Genomic DNA, 27,700 nt, shown 5'->3' with positions numbered 1-27,700 from the left:
TGGCGCAACTGTTACATATCGGAGGCGATTGAAGCAATTGCCCCATAGAGATTCAAATTTTTTACATCAATTTGCAATGCGAAATATTACTCTTCAGTGACCTTTGTCGAAGAATTTTGAAAGCTGCGATTTTTTTCATGTAACGACTTTTCAAAATAGATCGTTATATGGGATGTGGTAGAAAATGCGATCCAATCCAATACATTTTCAATTGGATTCACCTTTTGGCCAAAGCCCAGTCATTAAAATAACTTAAAAATTGTGACTTGTACGTTCAAAAGTAGCGAACACAAACAAACAAGCTTAGATCGATTCATCAATTTACTCTGCATCGATCGGTAAAACAAAAGGTGGTTCTATTTAAAGTCATTCTGTAATATACACCGTGCAACAAGTTGTGTAGAGCACACTACAATTAATGGGGAATCTTTACAAAGGCCTCTTCTCGATCAGTCTACTGAACGAATTACTCTTTCCTTTAGATTTTGTCCGAATTGCGGGATTGATTGATTGACCCACACAATTATTTCGGCCATTCCCATAATAACAGCTAAGACTAAGATAAAGATCATTACGTTGTCATATGAGAAATATTAAGTGAGAGCAAATTCTTTGCAATTGTATTGAAAAGCAAGGGATAAGATCTCCGAAATGAATGAAGACAATGCAGAAGACTTCACGCACGAGTACTGCATATGGAACGTACATACTACATTGTAAAGTCAGCCACAAGAATTGGCTAAATGGTCAACACCTTTTTGTTTCTTTAATGTTTGAAATTTGTTTCATCTCTCGATCGAAATAAATCACTTAAAGATGTCAATGGGTCCATCTGATTTACACAGAAGACTCGGCTTTGATTCCTGAAATATAGGCTGTACTTTCATTCGCAAAGAATGCCAATAACTATGTCAAATAATGAGAACGCAATAAAATCTCATCCCCCGGTCAAAAAGTGGAAGATGGTTGAACCGCAATCAGTTTATTAAATAATTTGAAGCTACAATAGATATGCAAACGATTGCCCACATTGAAATCGGTTGCATAATAACGTATACCAAACAAGAAATAGATTCCTCGTGACCTAACCGAAGAAAACAAAAATTGTAGAGTTAAGATCTGCAGGAAAAGCAACCAAGGAAGTGATCTTCAACTAGGGGTAGAAACTTCGGCCCATTGCGGATTATTCTTCAGACCTGAGTCCTTTTGATTATCCTTTATTCAGATAAAATTTAGCCGACTTTGCAGATCGGCGATTCACAAAAGACGAAGATGTACGCAAATGGCTCAACAACTACTTCTCTTCGAAGCCGCTAAGTTTTTACAGTGAGAGAGATTTATTCAAATTTTCTTTTATTTGGAGAGCTAATGGTTGTGCCAGCAATTTTACACTATCCGGCTCGTCCAAATTACTGCAATTTTCCTCAGTATGTAATATAACAAGAAAAATAACATATCTTCTCGCCCACCTTTATTGGATACTATTTATACCCCACATCCCACTCGTAGTGCAGATGTTTAACAGCTCCCAGAATTCCTTGAAATGGACACATTCAGGTTTGGTTATGCCGATTTAGAGTCATTTTCTGAATCGATCCAAGCTTGTCTGTCCGTCCGCCCATCATGTTTTCTTGTATTCGTTCTAGAGGTCGCAATTTTCGAAACATTTTGATGAAATTTGGTACACCGAGATGTTTTGGTTCAAGGACAAAGACTGTTGGAAATGATCTGGATTGAGCCACTTATTCGATCGCCTCCCATATAACGAACTTATTTTGAAACCCGGTTTTATGAGTAGGGTATTTAATGGTTGGCCATGGCCTAGTAAAGTTGTTTTGCTTGTTTATTTGTAAAATTTTATTTTTGAAAAAGGTTGTATATACATGTAATCTCTCGCAGAGTGGGAAATATCTTTTACAACGAGAAATTCAACAAAGGCTAACTTTGCAATTTATCCAGAGTTTTAAGGTTTTTGTGTCACAAGTAAGTGGTTGCGTCAAGAGGGTTTCGTAACAAAGGCTCGATTATTAAAACTCTCTAACCGCTTCGAGCTAGAATAAAGGCATTTTGTTTGTTATTCTTCTCCTTTATAGAGCATAATAGATTTGTGTTTCTAAAAGTAGAAATTGCTTAACATATAAATTTTCGATAAAGAGAAATTGAAAGTCTGTATAGAAGAAAGATTTTCTTATAAAAGGTAAAAGCAAAACATTTTACAACGCTTAACAAGGCATTAGGCGTTTATTTCGAATAAAGCCAAAGAAGCTACGAGTAGCATCATGTGGGGTTAACTTAAAAAGACATTTAATTTATTAACAATGCATGCTATAAATATGTATTGCAGTATACATGGCAATACCGTATGTTGGTTACTAATATTCTACGCTATTTTGAATCAGAGAGTGTACTGTGGTGAGCGTACATTTTTGCATTCAAAAATCGTAAAAAAAAGAAAAAACAGGAGCAAAATATACAGTGCATATTTATTTACAATACATTCATAAAAAAATAAACCGCATTCGTTTGAAATCTCTTACCGAGCTATAGCGGAGTACAACAACAGTAAAAATTTTCCAAAAAAGAAAATTCACACCAACTATGTAAACATTTTAGAAAACTTAAAAATGATATCAAATATAGAAATTCCGATCGAAACTCATACGAAGCTACGAGCAACCACATATTCAAAAACCCAAAAAAAGCCAAAGTGTGTGTGTGTATGTGTGTGTGTGTGTGTATGTGTACATATATAAACATATACACAAATAAAACTATATTGTATCGTTTTGTATTCATTTCAAAAATACTGTTAGGAATAATAGTGAATTTGTTTGTGCCGGAGTACGGACTCTCGACAATGGCTGCTGGTAACGTCCGTGGATGGTGTTAGAAAATAAAACATTTTGCATACATTTACATTCCAAATGATTGTTGATTTTCATGTGTATGAATCGTATCGTATATAGAAAGCAGGCCGAGTAAGCTATGCATTGTATATGCAATTAAAATTGTATTGTGTAAGCAAATCATATAAACTGGAATTATATTCATTTGTTCTAATGGAATTTTATATTTGTTAGTTACTCAAATGTTAGTTAGGCATATGGCTGCCTGTCCATAATCTAAAAAGGGTATTTCAAAAGAGCAATTTATGCTATATAAGGCTACAGCTGCAGCGCTATTGTGGCTATTAAGAAAATGTCATACGCCATCAAATCGTAAATTCAGTTATAAAATCAATTAACAGAATTTTAAATCGATTAAAAATTATCATAAAAGTTAAAATTAGTTTACATTTTTTCCACTTTTTTGTTTTGGTTTTGCAAAAACACGTAAAATCCCTCAAGCACTAATAAATTCATTTATAAATATCATAAATAAACTGTGTTTTATTATTGTTACAGTGCAACAACAATAGGAGATTTTCCTTTTGAAATTCAAAAAAAAAAAAAAAAACAATTGCATACTTTCGGGAATACAAGAAATGAATCAAATTTTGAATTTATAATACGATTACTGTTATTTGTTAAGTGCAGTAGAAAGCCAATAATGAGAAAAGGCACGAATAGGTCCCTAATGAAGTCTAAATTCAAAGAAATCTATTCATAAGAAAGAAGAAGATTACGAGCACACAAACGAATGCCGCATTACTTTAACTAAAATAATTAATTGAGTTGGAAAAATTGAACGATTGCGAACACTGAGACTTTTGTGGCAATAGAAAGAAGCTGTTCCCTCGAAATAGAATAATAATTTTTTAAATAACCAAAGATGCTCTCTACTCGCCAAGCGGTTATCGCAAAGGAAAGAAGGGGTAAGCAAGAGAAAGAGAAGGACGTCTAAATAATAGGCGGGTGGATAGGTGGATGAGAGCAGAGAGGGATCGGGCAGCAATTGGAGGCAATCGAGAGACCGAGAAAACATGGCATAGAGAGAGAGAGAGAACAAACTATCAAAAGCGAGTAAAGAAGAGAGAAAAATAATCCGATTAAATGTAACTTTAATTCATAGATTCCCAGTACTTGTAAGAGCGACCGTTTAATAAGAAAGATTTGACTGACAATGTTGACATAAGAGAGATCTGCTTACCTGCAGAAATATTTTGCACGAATTTGACACATTAAATTCAGAAAAGATTTAATAAGTTGCTAAGCTAAAAGACAGCAGAGAAGTAAAGCATCTTAGAAATAAGTCAAAGGATTGAATAATTCCTTAGGGGAGCGAGAGAGGAAAATTTATAAAGGCTACATTTTGGAAGGACTATGCCGCGGAAAATTTTCATATCTCGATGTGTGTCTGCAAAACATATTTTTCATTGAATAACATCCGGAACTATTACAAAACGAATATTTTTAAATATGCTAATATACAAAAAGTTGGAGTTTTCTGGCAAGACATAAAGCAACGAAGGAGGAAAAAGCCGTTAAAGGGGAACAGAAGAGAAATGCTTGAAAAAATGAAACGCGTTCTTAGTAAAGAACGAAAGATTAGTTTGGAAGAATGAAAGGCCGATCCATGGAAGGAGTATAGTCTAGCTCAGATCTGGACGTGCGCTTATAAAATCCGCTCTCCATTCATTTGAGGCTTACATTAACGGGTAAGAGAGGCTACCACTTAGAACGAGTTACCGAGAGCGACAGAAAGCGGCATAAAAAGATAAAGCAAAAAGTCGTAATTCATCAAGTTCAAGTATTTATAAAACCTTCTCGTTAGCAGCAAAAATTACCGATGAAATTGCATTTGCATTGAGTGAGAAGCAAAAATTTTGTGATTTGTTTAAAAAATGTTGGGTCCACTGTATGTTTATTATACTAAATCTTAGGTTGTGTGTATTTAATCTCTAGTCAGATGATTTGATTATGGAAGTGGAGGAGTATCTTTGCTGGTAAATGTGTGTATTGCTTCAATGTGATATAAAATTTTGAGCCTTTAAATAAGAAATTTTCCTGAGACGGCATTCATTGCATAAAAAAGGAATTTGAATGAAAAATGTTATATCATCCAAATCGCTTTATAACACATTATTTTCAACTATAAGTCACCTTTGATTTCTCTTACTTTTTGTAAAGATTTTATATATATTACACCATTCAATAAGTTTTGTGTCCGACATATCTATGGCAACACAAATCCCTGCATTGCGCTGTTTAGGCAGAATAAAAAGTATTTTCTCATGCGGTATGTTGACAATGGATGAAACATGGATCCAATACTAGATTCCAGAATTAAACCGATCGTCAGCCGAGTGAATAGCAGATGTTCAAAGCGACCAAAAGTGCAGTGTCACTAAAACGATTTTTAATTTGTAAAATAATTGTGAGAATGTCATGAAATTCTGACACGTATTGTTTGAAAGTTGACGCTATTGAGGAATCATATGGGTCTGTCAACTATGATGCCATATATGTGTCAGACAGGATGTTGTTAGTGATGTGTTGCCTATGTCGTCCTGCTATTTACCGATTAATGTTCTACGCTATTTATATTGTTTAATGCATTTTCGTTTCGCAAGGTTCTCGATACTGGGTCTGAGAGTTTTTGACAATCTTAGAAAATTGACAGCAATCCATTTACAATTTAGAAGTCAAAGAAAGCTAATACTTTATTGTCCACATCTACGCGCAGCTATGTGCAGATTGCAGTGTTAAGAGATTTATTGTATAATCTCATTAATTACTTAGGTTTTCACGAATGCAATGATTTTGCATTAAAAAGTATAATAGAGAAAGGAAAATTACTTTTGGAATTAGCAAAAGTATTAAAAAAATGATTTCCTATCCTATTTATATTGTGGAAGTGTTTGTTAGAGATTGTTTTCGTAAATGAATAGGATGTTATTGTTAACGAATTGCTTGTTATAAGATTTGCTTGTATTTCAAAATTATTGCAAATTGCTCGTTGTGCTTAAACTCAACATGAATACAAATAGCTAACCATGTTAAACATTGTTAGGCTTGCCTTAGGCAATACATCTCTTCATAAACAACGTAGCCAGAATTACTTATAAAAGTCAACAATTTTCAATTTTCTATAGATTACTATAAAGGAAATTAAATAACTTCATTATTATATATTGAGTTTCGTATTTATGTAGGATATTTATGGCCATCGATTTATCCAATATATCTACAAAAGCGATTACTATCAGAGATTTTATAAATATTAATGTCAGTAATGATATCTTTATAAATCTATATGAGAGAGTAAAAGAAAAATATTCATTATATTTGCTTTATAAGATTGGAAAAAGTCAAATCCTAATCTGTTGAAAGCGCTTTTTTGTATAATTTTAATTTTTAAGTTTTGATTTATTACACTTAATAACAAAACATCAGCAATTAAAAATTTTATATTTTACATCCTAAAAGTAGGCAATGAATTTAAAAGAAAAACATAATTCATTTATAAAGCTGATGACAAGTCTCGATATTAAATATGAAGAAAAATTCCTTCACCTTTCAAAACAGTTCAATAGCGGACAAAGGGACATACAGGATATGTAGGAAAATAATCGCCTGAGCTGAGCTTACCGAAGAAACTATGTATTTGTAAATATCTTTCTCTTAAAGACCTTGCAAAAACAACACTTTCGTATTTTTATAACACTGTGTACTTAAGAGCAAAACATGGCCTTTCAGAGCAAAAAAAAAGGAAATTATAGCCGGGCATAGTACAGCTATTCACTCGTTTTGATAATAAGTACTGTCCAAAAAGTACTGATTGTTTTCATGCAAAGTCACAATTTGCATGAAAGCCTGCCTATTGGAAGCTTAGAGTTCCTCTGTATAGAAGAGTTTGTGAAAGAGCTTATAGATGTTTGAGTCCAAAATAAGAGACCTATGTGATCCAAATTTCCTACCGCTACTAAGTATTAATTTTGATAATAAAATATTACAAAGCAAGCTTTTTTTGCGAAGGCTTCTTACTCAGAAGATGTCTTATAAGGAGTGAGGACAAAAAAAAGACTCATGTTGTTCAGATTAGATCCAGGTTTTTGTTATTATCACGAACAACTTTTTATCAGAACAAAATTAACGATGCGGTTTTATCCCGAAAATGTAGCCGCGTGGGCCAAGTTCTTTAAGGTTGATTTCTTAAGCCAATTTTCACCATGAAAGGTTGTTATTCGGCCTTTTTGCCACATAAAGATTCAGTTTCCGTAGGAACGGTTATCTGAGAGGGGTTCAAAAAATTGTGCGAAGCCAATAGAGTGCACAAATTTAGAATGCCGAAATATTACTGCTTAGCCACGTCTGCCGAGATACTTTGAAAATTTCAATTTTTTTCCTTATAACAATTTTTCAGAATGGAGCGCTGTGTGGGGGCGGTCTAAAAGTTGTGCGCCCCAAACCATTTTCCATAGCGTACATCTTTGGGTCAAAGCAAGTCAGTGTACCAAATGTCATCAAAATATCTAAAAATTGCGACCTGCAACTTGAACACAAAACTACATGGGAAGATATCGGACAGATGGACCGGTTTATATCAATTCAGAAAATGATTCCAAATCGGACGGAATAATAAAAGGTGGGTCTGATTTAAACTTTTCTGCATGTTACAAAGGTTCGCACTAACTTCATATACCTGGACAACAAGTGCTGCAAGGTATCATTAGGATTTATTAAATGAAATGAAAGAAATGTCAATAAACTATGAGAAGAAAGCTTTGATTATTATTATTATTATTGTTACAACTGATACAAAATAATAATTGTGCTGATGAATTTTGCTTAAAATGGAACATTTTGCCCAGCAAGAGGTTACATAGTAAAAATTTCTTGGATGGGAATTTGTGTTGCCAGATAAATTTTCCAGCCAATATAGATTTAAACAAAGAATTTTTTTTTTATAGACAATAACTGTCCTCATACGATCTCTATACTTACAAGAATATAGCCATCCTAAAATGTCCCATGTTAAACAGAGGAAAGTTAAGTTTTAATAAAGTAGTGCCGAAGTAAGGAAAGCAAAGGTAAATCTAACAGTTCCTCTATTGCAATAGTCAGTAGGGCCAACCGACAATAGTTACGATCAGTGCCAGCTGATAAGACTTGAAATGTAATGCCGTATCCCGTACATCTCTTGTAGTCTTAAGGCTGACATTGTCAAAAATAAATTCACATTCGTATAACTAAATGTGGGACCAAAATGAACCGATCATTCTAGTTTTCACACTTACGTCGCTGGTGAACACTTCATTTAAACAACTAACTGCATCCACCGCTTGGAAAATGTGCATTTAAATTGGGTCTCAAAAATTTAGCGAGATGACGATTATGCTCGTCGCACTGAGAGAATATATACAGAGAGTGTATATAATAATGAAATTAGGTTGTAATGGAACAACTTTACAAAATGGCATACACACATTCTATAATACATAAATATGGCAAATTCAAAATCATAATGATAACATTTTATGAGGGAATCCCACAATGGCAGATGGACTTCATGACCAGGCAGTACGTATACGCGACAGCATAAAATTTTGTGCTTTTTTTGTTCGTCACATAGGGTTAACTGATGAAAGCACGTCTAGACCACGTTAAGAATATGCGTTTTATCTTCACGGAATATATCCGAAAATATCGTATAATATATTCCTAAAATGACATCAGATGAAAATTTACTTATAGTTTAAAGAAACGCAACAATTGAGCTGACAATGTAGCCGAAAGTACATATCATATGTTTCTACGAACTCGTATAACTAACTATTCTTTTCACATTCTTCTCATATACTAGTGAATTTTCGCCTAAAACAATGCCTTATTATAATAATAAATTTTAATCTTAAAAGCGCACAAAGCATTCTTAGAAAATCAATTTCAGATTAAATAATCTCTCAAAGTTAATTTTGTATTATTTCTTTGCACTTATATTGATATGAATTCAATTTACGCATATTTTCACAATTTCCACATTCATTATGTCAGATAACTAATTAATTCAATGTAACGTATCACTTTAGCAATACAGAATGCCAATAAAATTTACCATATATTTGGACAGAAGCGGTGACGGCATATTAAATTTGACTGAAAACGAAATTTAGATCATAACGTTAACTAAATAACTGACATCTATTTGTCTAAAGAGTGCACACATATGTACATATATGCGCATTAAATGCATAAATAAATGGGGAAAAGAAATGGGAAAGACTGGGGAGGGGATTCAAAGTAAAGGGGATTTGTATACGAGCAAAGAAATGAAGAGAAGAAAGAGAAAATGGAAGTAAATGACCAAACGCACGTTTCGACTACGAAAGCGAAGGGGTCTTGCAGATTTATAAATAATTGACAACAACGACGACGTAAAGGTTGTTGATGCGGGTGCTAGTATGGATGTTGATGATGACTATGATTACGTAAATGATGAGAAGAGGGCAAACGCAAATTTTGTGGTCTAGTTAACATTCATAGGCTTTACTGGCAACCACAACAAAGGTAGAATTATACGTACGTATACGCATCCAGGCATCGGTGTATGTCATGCAGTGTCTGCGTGCAGACACTGTGTTTTATACCGATGCACTAGGGAAGAAGATCACGGTTGAGTGCATTTCAGAAATAATTTGCAATGACACTGTTACGATTTGTAATGGTTCTGCCTGGTTGCCCGGGTGTTCTCGTTGTTGCTGCTGTTGTTGCTATCGCTGTTGTCGATGGAAAATATGCTTTTGAACACCAGAGATTCCTACACCCAAAAGCAGGCATATATGCACATTAGGCTGCTTAGTTTGTCGAACTCCTTAAGCAGCTAACTTATCGGCTTGAATGCCAACTTGCTTACTGGCTGGGTGAATGAGTGACAGAACGACGATAAATGCAATTAGTACGGAAGATAAATTGCAAGTGGTTGTTAAACAATTCAATGGTTTTGTCTTGTAATCGGTTTCGATAACAAAATCGCATACAAGAGACTCAAATTAGGGCTGACATGTTGGTTACATTACAATTGCCTATTTTAAGGAATATTTTATTAAAAGATTTCTCGGCATAATTTTAGAGGTCATATGATACATTTAGGTTAGCAGTGACATTTGTGGGGAGAGTGTACTTTCACTAAACTTCTGGACATTCATTCACAACATAGTGAGATGTATATTAGAAGATATATTAACGACAGAATTATAACGAATTAATTATTTACTTATTAACTTATTTCACTTTATGTTTATTTTTTTGCTGCTTGCTAATCTTCGTCACTTTTTTGTTTTTTTGACCAACCATTCCCACTGTTTTGTGACCAGTCTTCTATATGTATAAGACGATGATGGGCCGAGGTACATGGGTGGAGAGAAGTAGGAAGTGTTCATAGCTTGGGATGCATTTATCCGATCGGTAAGTGTTATGCCTTTACTGATCGAGTACTCAGTATAGCTACGGCCACAAACTGATCGTAATTAAACTATAGCCTGCTGCTCTGGGAATTGAACCTGAGTATGTTGACTTGATGATTACGGTTCTTAACTACCTGACTATATGGTAGTCACCCATAGTGATTTTTGCTTCGTAATCTTCCCTTATTGAAACCCGAGGAAATCATGATGGCGGCGAAACGAGGGTACATCCACGAATTGATTAAAATAAATTATGTAAGTCAAACTCGTTGTTAATATTATCTTCTTTTAATAATATAATTGTAAAAATTGTTATAGTAATCTATTCGGCGCGAAGAAAGGATTTTGACTGCTCACATACGCAGATTTAATAAGATTGTTTTCCTTTGGAAAAAGCATTCATTTCAAGTGGTGTTTTTTAACATAACTTTTTTTTCAGTTTGGTCTACTTTTTTTTTTTTGAGAAATTTTACGATATTTAAATTAAAATATTCATAAATATTTTTCAGTTATAAGACTTTGATTAAAACTTTCTATCCTTTCTATTCTTAGTCAAAGCAATAGCGATTGTATTGTGTGCACCTGCTAAAGTACAGAAGACATTAGATTCATGGTAAGAGCTTACAGACACTATTACCTTTGTACATAGCAATAACAATTGTTTGAATTACGTAAAGAAGGCTTAGTATAATAGTAAAAACGAGTAAAGTATAGTTTTAGGCTGTAAAATTTTAGCAGAACATTTCTTAAAATTTTTCACACTGTTCTCTTTTTCGTTCAATTTTCATTTAAGAATTCTTTCTCATTTCATTATGGCACTTAGTTTAATGGCAAATTACCTCAAAGACTACTGATCCAATAATACCATTATAAGTTCAACAAAAAAGAAAGAAGACACCAAAAGCTCAGTTAGAGCCAATTGTCTTGTTTGCCAATTCGTTGCTTTGGCAAATGCAGAAAAACGTTATAGCTATTCAATTTTCCCTAATCTGATGCCGAACTGATTGCATCATACTGCACCTAAAGAAAAAATAAAAAACATTTCTTCATATCTTTACGAACAAACATGCAGCTTTAATGCTGAAGGCAATATTATGTTAACAGCAATGCTGCTGCATTGCAATTCCAAGGCTTTTGGCAAAGATGATACGTTCTTTTTTGTTTGTTTTCTAAGTAAATATTTAGCAATCATTAAATAACAAAGCCGCTAAAAAGATCTACAAACGTGCCTTTCATTTAAATTATTTTGACGAATTTCATTTTGGAATAATTTTACGAACTTTAAGCGAAAAAACAAATATTTGTTAGCAAAATTCTATACTAAAGGTGAACGGCAAGGATTGTTGCATTCTGAATTAGTCGTTAGTGCTGCCGCTAAACACATCTCTTCGATCAATACGGACGGTATTGATCCATCCAAATGACTGTTGCTGGAATCCTTAAACGCATACACAGTAAGAATTCTAAGTACGGGGGAAGCATTCTTGATTTAATCCACCCGTCCATCCTTTTAACTGTTGTCCGCACCCTTAAATGCGCAATCATACGGTATGCATTGTTCGTTCAGTTTCCTGTAAATCGCAAACAAAAATATCATAAACTTAAGAAACCGGCCGTTTCAAGAGTCAAATGACTCTTGTTGCTATTCTTAAATGTGCAAAAACTATAAATCTGTACTATAAGTGAAACATCTTTGATATGCTTTTGCATAAATCGAAAACAAAAAGTGGTTTAATTGTAAGGGTCCGCAAGTCCGTCAATCCATACAACTGCTGTAATTGAAATGAAAGTAAAAATCCAGAATATGAGAGAGGCATCCTTGACTCAATGCTAAATAAATCGAAATCTGCGAGCCGCTAAGCTATATCGCCGCCGGGCCAACGGTTCGCCCCTATGCCTGGATGGTTACCCATATGACTGTTGTTGGAGCTTTTGAAGGTGGAAAAAGTAGAGATTTTAAATATTCAGAAAACATATTTCATTTAATTTTTGATAAGTCAAAATGTACGGGTCGACTAGCTATAATGGTCTGTCTATCCGTCTATTCATACTTTTATTTTTTTTATTATGGCCAAGCACACAGGTGATGTCCCCTTTCCCTGTAACATGTTGACGGCCAGAAAGAAGTGAGAAAAGAGAAGGAGATCGGGAAATGGCGACGCCAATCTAGCGTATGTGTGTCTAATCGATAAGTGTTATGCCTTTACCGACTGAGCACGCGCTATAGTTACGAGCATAGCAAACTCTACCTCACTTAAAATATGAACCCTTTGACTCTTTTTTGAGCAATGAGATTATTATTCATGGAAAACATCCAATTCCGTATCGACAATAACCACGTACCAAACCTATAATAAATAATAGTTTAGAAGAGATAGCAAGATTATACGTAGCATGAATTTTTAAGGATAATGTAATCATAGCCGCGATTTGACCACAGGTTTGTCTAGGACGAAAGGAAAAACAAGTAAATTACTTACAAAGTCCATACCACGTGGTAGTTAAATAATCAAAATTTTGTTTTGTTAACTACAGTTTTCTTAGTTTATTTATCGTAATATTTTGTACTTTTCTTCAAACATCTTTAAGTTCTTCGTAAAACTTTTAATTGGGGAAAATCTGTCAAGTCTGTGCTTGCGTATGCATAAGTGACAAAAGCACGAGCACACTCAGGAAAAATCCAAGAAAATGCCAAAAACTGCGCACAACTAAGTATTTTTTAAGTAAACAAAATAGTATAATGGCAACACCTGCGAAACAGACAAGAAATTTATGCAAACATCACATAACGAATATGCAAAAGAAAAAAGAAAAAATAAATAAATAAATAAATAAATGAAATCAAAAACAAACAAAAAAATATGTTGCTTGAAATTTTTAGATGGCAGTAAGAAAAACAGGAAAGAAGAAGATATTAAATTAGGAGAATTTTTTTTTTTTTTTGCATTTCACGTGCATGCAGTGTTTGAAAAACACTTCGAGGCATATGAGGGAATATATGTGAGTGTGAGAAAATAAAAGAACAAATTTTCAAAATCACTGAATATAAATTTTTATATAACTTTCATTGGTTTTGTCATAAAGCAGTACAAGGCATTAAATGCAAAGATACTCATATAAACGCCTATATACACACTTCAATTTGCATTTACAACTCTGTAGCATTGACAATGTGTATAATCTCGACCCATCATGTTGCTTATCATCATTACCTAACTAACCCGTTGTAGAAGCTCAGCAGCTCAGCAGCTCAGCAGCTCGGCAGTTCAGCTGCTCAGCAACTCAGCAGCACACTATGCAAATTAAGAGGAAGCCATTAGATGATAGTCATAGCAATAGTAGTCGTATAGTAGTACATACTAATAACAAACAAAGAGCAAGGCAACAATACACACTAAAGTAAACAACAGACACATTCAACCATCAGCCATCTTCTTCCCATCCATCCATTCATGCATCTGTCCGTCCATCCGTCCATCCATCCATCCATCTAAGAGTAAACAAACTGTTAGTTAACACTCAGGATTTCTTTTTCTTCTGTTCTTTTTTGCTTTCCTGCTTTCTTTGTTTTTTGGTTTTTGTTTATGTTTTTTCTTTTTTTTCCAATTTTTTCTTTCTTTTTTGTTTTCAAGTAAAAATGCACTGGATGTTGTTGTGCTCTTTTCCACATTGAAATTTTATGTTCAGTTATGTGACAGACACAGACATTATCAGTTGTGTTTGCTGTACACTTATGAAAGTTAGTTCTCATAACATTACTCTAACCTACCCTTTATCATCATCGCCGTCATCGCAGTCATTATCATCATTATGACACCGAGAGTTCAATGTTCTAAATAAACATATTGACAGAAAGCAATTTCAAACACCGGCATTGATATATGCAGCTCAATGTGCCCTCACGCTCCACCCTTCCCCCTCCTAACGTTCGCTATGTTTGTTTTTGCTTCTTTTTTTGTTTTATTTTGTATTATACCTGAGTGAGTATTACCTGAGTGCAGATGTGCAGATGAAAAGAAAAAAATAGGAAAAAACAAAAAACTCTCTAAAGAGCAGAGGATTTTTATGGTTACACATATCAATGAGCAACGAGCGTATTATGCACACACAAACAACATACACACATAATCACTCTATTGCGCAAGGGAGGGAGTGTGTGATTGCTAGAAATGCTTGTTCGGTAAAAATCATCTTTAAATTCATGTCTTTATTATGAAAGCCAAAACTAAATGAATAAACTTTTTTCTATTATACGTTAATTTTAGATTGAGAAGTTTTCTAATCAGAAAATGCAAAAACAAAACGGTACGGTAGACAGTGAAAACGAACTTATCGGATAAGTTTTAATGAAACGTGCACCGTAATCATTATACGCGCATGGGTAACCGTCTATATAATTAAAGGAAAGAAAAAGGAAAATACTAAAATTTTTCATTTGTTTTCTTTTCCCATCAACATCAATGTATGAAAAGTATTTTATATTAGAATTGATTTTGCCATTGAGGAGCCAGATCCTAATCCTGGATGTGGAATTGGATTCTAAAAACGCCATCAATGCAAACATCAATGGCAAAAAAGGCAATCACAGCAAACATTAATTGTCGTGTTTAATACGAATGAAAATATTATCGAACAGTGTAGATTGATGAAAATTGGGCACGATATCATGCAATATCGGGAGGACGAGAATGAATGTGACGCAAACATGTGCACTCTTGCAGCTATTACGAAAGTTGAAGTGCTCGCGTACAGTACATGGCAGCTTTAACCTTATAAATTGCAAATAAGTTTGATCAAGTAACAAACCCACCCACGATAGCTAAATAAGTTGGCGAACTTTGACTAAGATCGGATATTTCAATATAACTTCTTGAAATAGACATCGATCTAGAAATTCAAATAGGCCTTTCTCGATAGTATCTACACATTAAAGTGAAAATTTCTTTAACTAATTTATTGATGCACATATTAAAAAAATTATATTCAATTAGGGTCCAAAACGTTTGTACCCGCTTAGCTTAAGTAAAGAAGAGCCAAACTAAGCAAGTGAGAAAATTAATGTTTCATATCCGATACCTTTATATTAAAAAAGCCTAGAGCAAAAAACGAGAGAATTAAATTTTCACACTTTACATTATATTAAATGGGCGTGGTTGATTTTTTTCCACTTAAAAATGTTTACCGTATGAGTGAAAAAGCCCAGAAACGAGACGTGTTTTCAATAACGACCCTCATGCAAAAGTTTTCAAGGTGCTTTTCCAGAAACCAGAAGTGTTTTCAATAACGACCCTTATGCAAAAGCTTTCAAGATGCTTTTCCAGATTTGAAAGCGTTATCTTTATCGCACTACATAGAGTTTCTAAAGTTTCCTTCGCAGTTGCGCAAATTTTTTGACAAGATAAATATACCACCCATTCAAGGTTGATGGGTACAAATTAAACCATTACTGCTTGTGCGTCCAAGCTTCTGTGTATCATCTTTGTTTCCTCTTAAGTTGAATATAAATTCCGCACTACACTATGTACAATATCCTATAAAACAGTCTATATATACCACTGGCAAATACATGTTTTATAGTGCGCACAAAACTATGCAGCATGGTATCTATGATGAATATAAAATCTAATATTTATCCATTACTTTTGTCTAACTCTTTCTTACATTTTTCTTATTAGCATAAGATAAGACATTTGTAAAGCTAGTTGTGAGACCATAAGGCACTCTGCATAAAATATATAGTCGAATAAAAGATATTTTACAAGATTACAAGACAGTATTTTTTTTTTTTTTTTTTGTTTTTTTTTTAAACTTTTCTTTTGCAACCATCTCACGAACGTGCTTAGTATTCCGTACAACTTATTTTCTTTATGGTTACGTAAACCCTCATGTTCAAACTTGAATATATTTATTTAAATTGCCATAAATGTTTATACTTAAACTCTCGATTGCATTTTATAATTATTATACGCATCGCATGCTTCAACATATATTAAGTACAACAGATTTTTATAACACCTAAAAATATGTGAAGGAGAACCAAATGCACTCTACGCATTGTTAGTGAGAATGAATTCTGACATTCGTTTGTTTATGTCGATTTGTCCACTTGTTTGTTTATTAAACTAAGATTTCTTTTGAAAAGTCAAACTTGGTTTTGCAATTCCGCTTTTTGCTCAAATGAAGCTGACCTCAGGCAAGCTCCTGGCAAAATTCTGAACTGTTATTCGTTAAATAAACGCATCCTGTAGTCTATCGTGTGTGTGTTATCGTGTGTGTGTGTGTGTGTGTAGAAATTCTTCTTTTGCTTCATTATAAATTATGCTTTCATTGCGTATATTGCGTTCACGCAGAGCACATCGAATCTATGTCCATGTATCCATGTACACTTTGGACGTACCATTATGGCTGTTAACAGGTACAATGTATGTAGAGTGCATCAAATATTCTACGTTCTTCGTTTTCCTCGCAAATTTGATTGGAAACCAACTTAGCCCTACTTTGTCCTTAAGTTTGTCTTCTTTCTTACCTGATCAAACCAAAACTCCGATCTCAAAATTATGTTTCAATTTAAATAATAATAAGGTTTTCGTTTTTTGTTCTTTTCAAAAAATCAACTAAATGGAAACACATTTAACTGAAAATCGGAATTTTAGAAATTCGTCCTCTAAAGTATCATTAGTATTATAATCTTCTGCGAATCAACTAATAAACGGGTAGCTGGTCTAAATAACCCTATCCAAGTGACAATATAGAGTTCCCGCACGGACAGTGTAACAGCAATAAAAGTAAATCGTAGCAAATCGTAACGAGAGCAAGAAGGTAGATCGTCAGGGATTGTAATGTGAAATATCAATCTCGCTCAATAAGACCGCGGACTTACATTCGCCAAGTGGAGAACAAGACGCGTAACTGGATTACGTCAAGCCACTTATTTTTCAAGCCAGTCAATAAGGCTAAGACGTTTCCCATAAAGAGATAATAGTACTATGCGGGGTGCCATGCAAAGCATCTTCCTTTCAATCACATATACATTCAGCAATGTGATGCCATAGTAGTAAGATATTGATTGAAAACTCACAATGATGGTACATACATACATCATAGGCATTCAAAAGTTCTATATAAACCGAATATAATTTATTTTATTTTTTGCTGACGTGACTGTGAAACCATATATATATTAAACGCACGTGAGCGCCTAATTAGCAATTATTAGTTGAAATAAAGTTTTAACTTGAACTTGAAAATGAACGAATTGTTAAAGCGCAAGCATATTATGCATAAAATTAGCGGTTTGTGTAAACCACGCATTGTCTATAGTAATAGCAATTAGAACAATGCTTTTTTCTTACTCATGGAGATAGTAACGAAATAAAAGTTAAATTAAATGAATACAATTACTTGCGAATTAAATTATCATGTATTAATTTTTCTTTTTTTTTCCACAAACCAAACAAAAACGATGAAAATAGTTTAGCAAACTTTAATTTAAAATATGTTTCACACTATTTCTCCAAAGTACATCCAGAGGCAATAAAACAATGTGAAATATTTTAAATTGTATAACTTATGTTATTGCCTTGGAATGAATATTTTTCGTATCTAATTTTCCTTTGAAAATTTCTCATATGCACTAGAAACGACTAAATGGTATAAATCGAAAATTCGTAATCTTAACATAATTCATAAATAAATAACAACACAAAGCAAATCTTTATTGTCTAGCAATAGAAAGTGTTATTATATGAAATAAACTTTTGCTAGATTTTATTTTAGAAATTTCTAGATTCTGACTTAAACTTTTCAATGAAAAATTAATTTATGAATTATTCTATTTCGCTATTTGTTGCTATGTTGTTATTCAAAATGTATTCAATGTTTTTACTGTTTTTAATTTGTAATGCTTTCATCCGTGGAATATTTTCTTGTTACTAAACCCAATATAACGAAAGTTCAATACGCTCAGCAACACTTTTCTCTTTTCACTTTTCGCTGTCATAAAATACCAAAGCTCGACCTCCTTATCTGATATCGTATTCCAAACCGTTTTCCAAACTAACCGGTGTAAGGAGTGAGGGTCAAAACATAGATGGGCTTGATCCAGATTTAACCAAGTACATTTCTATATAAAATTGCTATTCTAAACAAATTTTCAAATGGGATTTCGTCGCCATGTACGGGTTTTTTTATATGGGAGGCCTTTTAAAAAAATGCTTCCACTCGGTAAAAACTCTACCAATACTTTTACTAGTTTTCAATGATTTTTGTTGAGAACAATATTAAGAATGATAACTTTATCTCTTGAGCTGTAAGTCGAACACAAAAATAGTTAGGCATACTGACGGACAAACAACTTTAGAAGTCTATACGGGGAATGACTCTTAATCGATATGTGTTAAACAAAAGCGACTCCATCTTATTTGCCTTGTTCTGTGCACAACCTTTATCACAAGGTAGGTAGGCTAAGATAATAAGTTGTAGCATACGAATTTATACGCGTACATATTTTTATAAATATATACATGTGCATGTATACGTATATGTTAAATATATATACTTGGAAGTGATATTGCGTGCTAGTGAGCTAATAGTTACGAGTTTATTCAGCTTGAAAAAGTGAAAAATTTACTCGGTACATAAAGCAAGAAAATTAATTTGATGCAAGTTCGCGCCGATTCTTCTGTGACTATCATCTGCAATTTGCAAACTTTTTTCAAATAATAGCTGCCAGTTTTAAGTCCGATTTGTTAGAGGGAATCATATACCAACCATAGGGACTTGTTGAAAATAGATAAACCGTATATACGATGTGCACTAATCTGTGAAACTAGAATTTTAAGCAGGCATAACCAACTAACAGACCAAGCACAAATGAGAACTCTGACCTGAGACTAAAACGTTAGCAGATAAAGTAAAATATCGTGTGTAGGAGAAACGTGCGAATCGTGTTATTAGAATACTCAGCTGATAAGTTGCTCTGAATAGAAGAGAGCTGTAACTTTCGTGGCGCTCTTGGGTACGATGGCTGTTTATACTCTCAGCTCGATCAATGTATCACCAACTAGGCAGGTTCATTACAATCTCTAATAAACTTTAAATTTTTTCACTTTTGAAACACTTCGAAAACACATAGCTTAGTACCCAGCATCCAACAAACTGGATGTAGTCTCTTCCCTGACGGTCAGCACAAAAAGGAATAAATTTAAAGCGAAGGGCTTCAAAAGCAAATATTTTTTAAATGCTTTTCAAGTGGAAACTTTTTCAATGATTTTCTTCTGATTGTACATAAAACGAAAATGAACGTTCTACGTATTTCTTTGTGGTAAACGATTAGTTTCATATTTCAAAAGAAGTTTTTACGCCAAAACTGTTGTAGCTGCCGACAATTCTTAAACATCTTCTTACATACTATGAGTTTTACAAAGTATATTAAACGGAAACTTTCCATTCATTTACTACTTAAGAAAATGAAAGCATTTTTCTGAAGAAAATAACTGGAAAAAACCTAAAATTAACGGGAAAAATAATGTGAAAAAATTAACACAAAACAACCACAAACACTTGACGAAACTGCAAACAGTCTATAGTCAACCTGTCACGAAAGAGTTAAGAATTACAAGGAAAGTACTCTAAGCTAAATGAAAAGTTTCGCGGTGGCCACGTTCAGCAATCCGCACGGCAAGCTTATCTGCATTAACCTTAAACTAAGCGGAAAAATTAAATGCTAATTAAAATTAAAACAAATAAGTAACTTTAAGGTCTTAGCTTGTAACTGAAACGAACAGAAAAATATTGCAAACTAATTGCAGTAAACTTGCCATTGATCATAAGTTGGCTTTACTTATGCTAACTTTTCTCGCTTTTAAGCTTTCGTGAACATCTCGCCATCAGCAAGAAACAGACAAGTCAAGGTTCGATTATTTATATCCCAAATCTAATCTCTTTAAGAATTTCCATATAAGATGGCAGATACGAGTAGAATCTCACTTTCCCCCACCTAACCGACTCTCTATGCAATTAATGAGATCTCTTACACATATTTACGAATTTCGACGCTAATGACTGCGGCAAACAGAACACGCCTCTGTTCATATTTTTGTTAAATGTCAACATTTATTTAATCTCTTCCATAATTGGAAGCTTATGCTATAAAGTAACAGAGCAGTAAAATTATACTCACAGTCTTCCGATTCAAACGATTATAGTCAAATTAGGCTGAAATGAAACGAAAAAAATAAATATTATTATTATTATTATTATTATTTTAATTTTAGACTAATGAAATGAATTCTTAGACTAAAAAAAGACATTGAGCACTAGCAACACAGGCTATCGGCTCAAAAAAAATAAAAATAAATTTAATGAATATTTCATAAAAATGGAGAAGTATTAGTGGTATTCAGAGAGTGACCCTCATATAAAAAACGATGTACATCTGCAGTTTAGAGATGTCTACAAGAAATTAACCATATATATGCGCAGTAAGTCATTGAAGATGTCTATCAACGAACCATATCTCCACTAACTCATTCGGACGTTATAATGTGAGTATCTTCCTCTGCACCTAAAAATATTACATCGACATGGCACCTCAGAAATTGTCAAGACTTTGTTTGCACAAAGATGCCACTTAGAGGTCAATTTTTTGTAGTTCATCTTACTCTATGCCTTTTAATCCAATGGAAACTCCATTGCTGGAGATAATCTTACAGAGAAATCCTCACTACACTCATTATAGACTAGAATTTGAAACAAAGCCATCTTTTAGGCGCAAATATGATACAGACATAAACGAAGAGACGCATAGCTAATGAGAATGCTCGATAATTATTAAAATTTGCAATCAGAAGCATGCATACCTTGAATGTTCCCTTTATCCCAGCTCTACTAAGTTTTACTGGTAATCGAGCTTTTAAGTTTGCTTCTAAGAAAATTCGCATTTTCTAATACTTGATGACGACTGTCATGGGGTAAATTTCTAGTCTGCTCAGTAGGATTCTTACCAAATGGAATATTTTTCTTTTCATAATTAAATGATCTCGACTCTCACTCCAACACACTAATTGAGTTGTATGGAGCAGTTATTTGTTAAAATTCTCTTTGTTAATTTACACGGCTACGTAACGAAATGCAAGCTTATATTCCTAAACTATGTTTTATTCAATTGTTTAATTAAATTTTGGGTGAGGATACGTTGAGCGTACATCATTTGCTGGGGTAAATTTGGAGGGAAATTTGGTGATTCAGTGGTTAGATGATCATATGCTTGTCCTTCCGCCATTTTACTGACCGTTATTGTTGGTCGATTGCCAGGAGCAGACTTTTCGTAAAGGAAAAATTATAGGAAAATCGATGAAGCGAAACATCTGCGTCTGCCCACAATGCAAAGCGTCGATCTGGGAACAGAAGGAATACCACGGAAGACAAAGATTCTTTTGATGCATTGCGTACAAAATTATTATTATTTTTTTTCCTTTTTTTTTAATGACCAAGCAGCCAAGAGAGAAGAGTTGTACGACTAGACTGTCCTAACTGAAGTTAGCGCAACTAAAGGAAGGACTAGAAAGGAGAGTAATTTTAATAAAGAACTCGATTCGTGAAGGGATCTGCTTTTATAGAAAACCTGCAATGGGACGACCTACACATACACACAGCATAAGCTCCTTTAGAGCCATGCTCAGAAATGCCCAGATTGTTGGATCCACATGCGTCATCTACAAGCACGAGAGTTATTTGCTATAACCGATCTCTTCAGCTGTTACGCGCTATATTGGAAGCACTAGAGTTAGACGTGCTTGCTCAAGCATATTACTTCTCGTGTTTGAGTGAGAGCAGCAAAAAGTGCGCGAACAAAGTTCGAAGAACAACTGTTTTTTGGCGTGGAATACTGGCGCATATTATGAGATTAAGGAGAAAAAGATATTGTTAGCCATGGGTAGGTAGTATTTCGAATAAAATTTTTTTGATTACCTTCTTATAATAAACGTGTATTTTCGATATATTTTCTGCACAAACTAATAGAGACCGTGGATATGCTACGGATAAGGGCCGGCTTTAAGTATCTCTCTTAAAAATCTTAAGCTCTTGATTATGTCTTTCCTTGCTGTTTTATTCTACGGACGTCGCTTTGCTTTTTCGTTCTCACATTATCAAACGCTATCGATCCGTTTACATTAACATCCGTCCTCGATTACGTTTGCTAGCTTGTCGCAAACGTACGAGTTAAGGACGTAATATCGCACTACTTAACCTACTTCATCTTTCTTCGTTTTCTCAAATCAAGCACCACCTTAGACAGATAGCGTGATTGTATAACAAACGTGTAACCTTTAGGTCTTTACATAAGGGATAAATTAGAAACTGTATTTCTATGATGGCAGCAGTATTCGTAGTTCTTGTAAGCTTAAAAAGCTTTAAGGCATACGTCATAAGTTATTACATCAATTACTCAATTACAACATCAACTCGATTATTGCATGAAAAACCCTAATGCCGGATTTTATATATGATTTCTTCGTAAATAACTATGACAAATAATCCATAACAGTGGCAGTTTATTAATTATACTGTCAAATATTTGCTAAATTATTTAAATAATCGTATTATTACCCATTGCATGACATGAAATTATATGCATAATAATGACTTTGCGGACACAAAGTCAGAAAATGTGTCATTTAATATTCATATGCTGCCTAACGATTAAATTTGATGATATGCCTTTAAATATTTGTCAAAAGTTTTTAGAAAAAAAGCTGCATTTTATGAAACAAGGAGGCAGAACAAAACGAATAAACAAAAACAACAACAATAAACATTTGAAATGATTTAAATTAGTTTTAATTGCAATTAAATGCCTACGGAAACGGTTGGCACGCAAAAATCATTGTTCTCAATACGGGAGATCTCAATGACGGTATTGCATCGTTCAAGGCCGCCTGAAATATTTTTGGACAGATTTCGGCAAAAGGAAGATTTAATAGATTCAAGAATTCATCGAAAAATCAAAATATCTCTCGTTTTATGCGTACTGCTGATGGTGGGCGAGCTAATCGGTGCTATATTGTCCAATAGCCTGGCTCTGGCTTTAGATGCTACGCATCAATTGGTTAATTTTGCCACATTTCTAATTGGTTTGTTTGCGGTGTGGATGGCAAAGAGGCCTTCATCAGGGCGACTAAATTACGGTTGGCATCGTATCGAAGTCATTTGTGCCATTTACACGATTTTATTCGTTTGGTTTATTACCGCATCGCTCGTTTATTTGGGCGTTAGAAGAATTATTAGTGGCGGCTATGAAATAAATGCTACAGTCATGCTGATTGTTTCTGGCATAGCTGTAACCTTTAATGTAGTAATGGGTTTCCAAATACGTACAAATATGGATGAAAAAATTTCGAAATTCTTTGGCCGCAAGGAAAGATATGTTACACCGTATAGAAAACAGGCTTTGTGCTACGCTCATGCGAGCATGTACGGCGTTGGTAATATAAACAAATCTGTACAAACACCCGATAGGTGGAGAGACAGCAATGATTTACAACATCCTTCGCTGCATTTAATGAATGTGCCTTCAAAAATCATAAACCTTGATGCGAAGAAAACGGATAACAAGCATTACACTTTGCGTGTAGCAATTATTCACTTCATGGCCGATATGATACAAAGTTTGGGCGTGTTTATAGTCGGCTGGATTATACACACAAATCCCACTTGGGTAATAGCTGATCCAATATTAACCTTTATATTTGCCGTTCTTGTGGCCGCTTCAACGTTTATCGTAATACGCGATGCTTTATTTGTGCTTATGGAATCGACACCAAGTTATTTGGATTTCCAAGAGATACATAGCACATTCTTAAGTATAGAAGGTGTGAAAAATGTTCATAATTTACGCGTATGGGCTCTTAGCATGAATAAAGTTGCTTGTGTCGCACATTTGCAAATTTCTGAAGGAACTGATCCTCAAGTAATACTTCGGAAAGCTCGGCTACAAGTTCATAGACGTTATAATCTCTTTGAGACAACCATACAAATCGAGGAGATATAATTAAGTAAATTAATGTGTTTTAAATAACTCATAAATAAATTAAATGTTGTGCCAAGTGGCGAAGTGGCAACGCTCTTGCGGGCACATAATGCGATAAGAATAATCAAATCACTGTTGGGTTAAATGTGTATAATGGAAAAAGTTTTATTTCTATATATTGCCTACGGGTCTCTAAATGACCTACATACGAGTATCTGTCTACGTACATATGTATACGTATGTACGTTGAACGTAAAAAGTTTATAGTCTTTCTCAGTCATATTTCATTGTGTACGTTTGTGTGTATCTATGTATTTTAGGGGGGGAAATACGTAAACTTTTTATACTATTTAATTATGTAAAAATAATTATTTAATATTTCTATGTGAATAAAAGTTTTTTTCATTATGATTATGTTTAAATTCATAATAATAACGTCATCGCTATGCCATCATCATCAAGTTTATTAACATTAATTACGTAAATGCATATGTGCATGAATTTCTAACTGTGATTTTTACTTTCATTTCATTGTCATTGTTTTGCGCACGAGACAATAAAAAAAACCACAACAATAACAATAACAACAACAGCAACAACGGTAAAGTAGAAACACTAAACACAAACACTAACCATAGCAATTATAAAACAATAGCAGCATGTATGTAACTTTGCATCAATCCATTTAATCCATTTAGGTCGAATATGTGAATACCTTTCAGTCATCGCAGCTTTTCCAGAAAAAAACAACAACAAAAATCGACCTCAGAATAACATTGAGTTTCTTTCGAAGTATTTGAAAGCGTCATGTGAATCAGTTTTTAGCTACATATACTACGTACACAATGTGGATAAACTTTTCATTTATTTTGACACTCACGTCTTATAATTAACGGCCGCCGTCGATCAAAGCGAAGGTTTCTCTCATTAGAAAATCACATGGCTTTCGTAAAAAGTCCGGGCGTTAAAGAGAAGAATACTATGTAAAACCTTCCGGCTTATACTTTCCACACCTTGTATTTTCAAAATTAAGGGCAAGAAATTTTGTTCCACTGTGCTTTGCAAAACTAAACGGCAGTTCAAATCTACAACGTACTTACTGTACGCCTCTGAAAGTTTTACAATCTGTTAGGGTCGACTTTAAGCAAAATGGGGAGAAGAGATGCCCAATCTAGGAATGTACACATTTTTCATATTAAAGGCAAACAACATGGTGCTACCAGATGCTTTGGATGCTAGGGATACGCTAAGCTCATAATAGGACCTTTTCAAAGCGATATCATCGATTGCCGTCACTTCTCACTCGTGCCCTGAGTGCTTCCACGACTTAACTGGGAATCTATCAATTGCGAATGAATCGTAGTATGAATTATACCGTAGTCGATATACCGTGCTAAGCTAAACGTAATCATCAACAAATTAATTGGAAATTTTGTTGGTTTGGTCGCGCTTCAGAAGCCAGTAATAGGTTCCGACATTCACGATATAAATAATTTATTGTTTTTTAAAAGATTTTAACTGGAAAACACAAAAACAAATGATAAGACCATAGGATTAGTTGCGTTTAAGAAAGCGGCCGCAACACCGGCTCCAACACGCATGATATTTAGGAATTTTCAAAAGTATTCAACTTCAAGGTCAAAGCATTAAAACTTTTTGAAAGTATTTATAACTACTTTCACACAGAATTCCTTTAGCCAACGAGGGGCGATATCCGAACTTTGAAAAGCCATCGAATGATTTTTAATACTTGACTGCTTTGGTATGCCTTACGAATCGTTTAACAAACTTAATATATTTCTTTACTTCCTGTCTTTAGAAAAAATAAATAAGAAGGCTGTGAAAAGGCGGTTACCTCTCCCTTTCTTTTCTTCTTCTTCTTCTTCTTTTCTTTTTTGCCTTCAAAGGTCACGCGCTTTTTAATACTCTATAGAGCTTCCGTTAAAAAAATCGTATATAAGGCACGTCATAATGACTCTTTGATGTTATTGTTGCTTTTATTATTAAAGCGAACATGATTGTAAAGGTGAAGAACAAAATACAAAAACCCTTAGTTTTTTTTATGATAATGGGGGCGTCGGAAGTGAAAAAATAAAATAATAATTCAACGGAAGTAAATTTAAAGACGAAAACTATACAGATAACGTATACTATTCGTATAAAATAAATACTCAATAAAAGTTTAAAGAAAATGTTCACCCATTCTTTGTTATTAATTAAAAAAAACAGAAAATGATGTTCCTCTTTATAGGCTTACGTAGAGATACCCGTAGTATGTTGAGCTTTCACATTCGAATAAAATATTCACTTTATCACTTTAATAGACAGGAGCTTTGACAGGAGAACTAAAAAATAAATATCAAGTGAGGTTGAGTGGTACGAGAAAATGGGAAAACAGGAATCATATACAAGTTTCGCTTCGAAATACTTGCGCTATAGAATGATTTGCTTTAGTGTTGCCAAATGATTTGTTTTATTGTTCGATAAGAATTTATTTACTTTAGCATTTCCATTCGATTTTAAATCATGGAGGCGTTAGTGGAAATTTCAGAATGTTCACGGGTAACTGGCTTTCGATTTACAAAAATTTTCTATAAAAGCGGAGATTGATGGCAACATCTTCTTAAACTTGTATACAATTGCTGAACTTATCAAACAGAAGCAATAAGAATATTGAATTCGGCAAATACCCTACAATCGCCTGCTTCGTTTAATTCTTTGCATATTTTCGTAACAAAATGCCAATTTTGGATTTCTATGTAAAAGGATATTTTTCATCGGTGCCCTTAGATGGGAACGAATCGAAACTGTGTAATCTTCGTGGCTAAAATTTAGCAAAATTATTCTTTTTGTCAAAGGTTTTTGTTCTTTTTCTCTTATTTTCACCGTAAACTACTAAAAGTTAGGTTTTATTCTCACTTAAAAACCTACTTAAGCTGGGGTCCAAAGGAGAGGTCTGCTCGGCCCAAATAAGATACAGTGAACTTCTATATTAAATTTCTATTATACACCAATTTTTATCATAATGCACTAGAAGTGAGATTGTGTTGTGGTCTAAAAGCCTAGCTCTCATTATACGATAGGGAGCAACAAAATAGAGTCACAAAGAATAAGATCCAAACTTTGATTCAGTGAAGCTTTACGTCAAGTTCCTATTATTGATCAATTATCACTATGAGCTTTTAACAATTACATCTTTATGCGAGACAAAGAGTTGCTCTCTTAGCAAAAGTTAAATGGAAAAGGGGTTCAAAAAATTGACTGGGCGTATCCAAAATTTTCGGTTCAATTTAGTGTAGCGAAATTCTATGATTCAGTAAATTTTG

At 33.8% G+C, this 27,700-nt stretch overlaps 1 long non-coding RNA gene across 1 annotated transcript in view; it reads right to left on the bottom strand.

Annotated features, from left to right (window-relative positions):
- LOC119640712 overlaps positions 1-27,700 on the bottom strand; it is a 115,081-nt gene that overhangs the window by 1,933 nt on the left and 85,448 nt on the right. Inside the window, exon 3 of the long non-coding RNA XR_005247734.1 lies at positions 20,526-20,560. This is a non-coding gene — a long non-coding RNA (uncharacterized LOC119640712). The remainder of the gene's footprint in view (positions 1-20,525; positions 20,561-27,700) is intronic.

The sequence above is a fragment of the Glossina fuscipes genome, unplaced genomic scaffold (genome assembly GCF_014805625.2).
Source record: "Glossina fuscipes isolate IAEA_lab_2018 unplaced genomic scaffold, Yale_Gfus_2 126, whole genome shotgun sequence".
In the NCBI taxonomy this organism is placed as follows: Eukaryota; Metazoa; Arthropoda; class Insecta; order Diptera; family Glossinidae; genus Glossina; species Glossina fuscipes.
Note: the sequence above shows the minus strand (reverse complement) of the source record. Positions and strands in the feature narration are given on the sequence as shown.